The sequence below is a fragment of the Elephantulus edwardii genome, unplaced genomic scaffold (assembly GCF_000299155.1).
Source record: "Elephantulus edwardii isolate Elephantulus edwardi_28Jun2011 unplaced genomic scaffold, EleEdw1.0 scaffold00046, whole genome shotgun sequence".
Lineage (NCBI taxonomy): Eukaryota > Metazoa > Chordata > Mammalia > Macroscelidea > Macroscelididae > Elephantulus > Elephantulus edwardii.
Genome location: NW_006399796.1, coordinates 1,398,722 through 1,401,030, shown reverse-complemented (window position 1 = coordinate 1,401,030; position 2,309 = coordinate 1,398,722).

Sequence of the window (2,309 nt, the reverse complement as noted above, 5' to 3'; positions counted from 1 at the left end):
CTCCAGAGTCAACCATTTTGAGTAATATTGCATGAGTTCCTTGTTTTTTAGTGCAGCATAGTATTCCATTGTGCTAATATACCACAGCTTCTCTAGCCATTCGTTTGTTGATGGGCACTTTGTTTCTTGACCCTCGTTCCTTGCCATTCCATCATGGATAGTTGTTGTTGATTGCTGTCAAGTCAAGCACAACTCATAGCGACCCCATGAATGGATAACTTAAAATCTAGGTTTTTAAGCCAGGACCTTTTGCTTAGTTCCCACCTTCAGAGACTAATTTGATTCAGGGGTCAGCAAAACACAGCCTACAGGCAAAATCTAACTCACAAATCTCTTTTTTTTTTTAAAGCCAGAAAGCTAAGTATAGTTTTTACATTTTAACATAGATGTAAGTAAAAGGAAAAGTCTATGCTACAGAGCCCATATGTAACCTGCAAGCCTAAAATCTTTACTATATGACCACTTGCAAAAATAAAATTTGCTGGCCCCAATTTCATTCAAACATTTTTCTTTACTAACATAATTATAACTCAGGAACCCACAGAGTCACCCTGAGAGCTCTCTCTAATGTCATTTGATCAGGTAACACCTTTCTCCTAGAAGGGCATCGTCAGCTCCGTTACCTTAATCTCATCTTTTGGGAAAGGATTATCTTCAGTCTCAAATCTACTTTGGGATCTGGCTTTTAAGCAAGTGGCATCTCCACACACACAGTGTCAGGACTTTGGGCATGTGGCCAGGAGAGCTTGGCCCTTGGAGAAAGACATCGTGCTCAGAAAGGTTGAGGGACAGTACAGAGGAAGGAGACCCTGGGTGAGATGGATTGATACAGTAACTGGCCAAAGGGGGTTAGTGTGTCAGAGTTAGTGAGACTGGCTCAGGATAGGGAAGGGTTCAGAGCTGCTGTACATAGGGTAGCTATACTCGCAGGTGACACAATGGCTCATAACAACAACATACTATGACAGGTTTGAAAGCAGGAATGACATCCACTTCCTAAACAACATGCCTCTGGAAACTCTATGAACTTTGATAAATGTCAATAGTTGTAGAATGCTTCAGGCCTTTTGTTTATAGGGTCACTATGAGTCTTGCTCTACTCAAAGGCAATCAACAATAACAAGAAGAGATTAAAGCATATAGAACTGTGCAGTCTCTTCAGGTGACACCAGTTATATTTTTCAGACTCCATTTTCATGTGTAATTTTGTCTTCTTCTGTGCTACTTTCAAATACTCCCCCCTCTACCCTAACACATTTCTCTCCCCATTTCTCTATTAGCAATGGGCTTAGAAGTTATATAAATCAGCTTCTTAAAAAAAGACATGTTCTCGATGAAGCTGTAAAGCACTCTCTAATGATTTAAACTTTGAATTTTAGTGCCTAACATTTTACCAGCTCAGATATTCTTCATCTTTTTTTTTCTGTCTTAGTCCTAATATCTAAACCTCACTTAATAGGCAACTTCAGCCAATATATTGCATATATGGATAATATGAATCTGGATTCCGTTTTTAGCCAAGCCTTGCAGTATTTCTTTCTGCCTATTTAAGAATTTCAAAATATGTTATTTTCTCTCTTCTCCCCACTTAAATAGCTTAGTCCACATTGACCTAAAATGTTCTGCTCTTCAGAAAATCACTTTCTGTAACTTTCAGCTTTTGAGGTTTCTCAACTTTAGAATTTCTCAGTGAAATCGGATTATCATTTACAGTTTGGCTGCTTTATGTGTTGACCTAAAGGGCAAATAAAAATGTTGAGATAGCATTTTTCAACTATATTTCTCTCCAATTTAAAAATCAGTTTTCACAAGTTGTTTCCACTAAGTGTATACATGTGAAATTCAGAGACAAGTCAGAGATTGTTCCTACCAGTATTGGGTAAGAAAAGCTTTGCATAGGTGGCGCAGCCGGGAGGCTTAAAGAGGTACAGGGATTTATCAGTGACAAAGTAGAAGTCATTGACAACCTAACTATTAAAGGCTGTAATCTTTGATCTTCTTTATGAAGTACTTTAAATCGTCACTTTCTACAAGCCAAGTGGTGTCATGTATATAACTTAGGTTGTTGATGAGTCTTCCCATACTCCTAATGCTACATTCTTCTTCATATAGACTAACTTCTTAGACTATTTGCTTAACATACAGATTGACTATATATAGTGAGAAAAAACAAACTTTTCACATCCTTCCTGATGTTAAAACATGAAGCACTCCCTTGTTTGATTAAATTACTATTTCTAGGTCCAATGGCAGGTTCTAAATGAGCAATTAAGTAAATGAGCAATACATATTCTTATCAATATTATCTA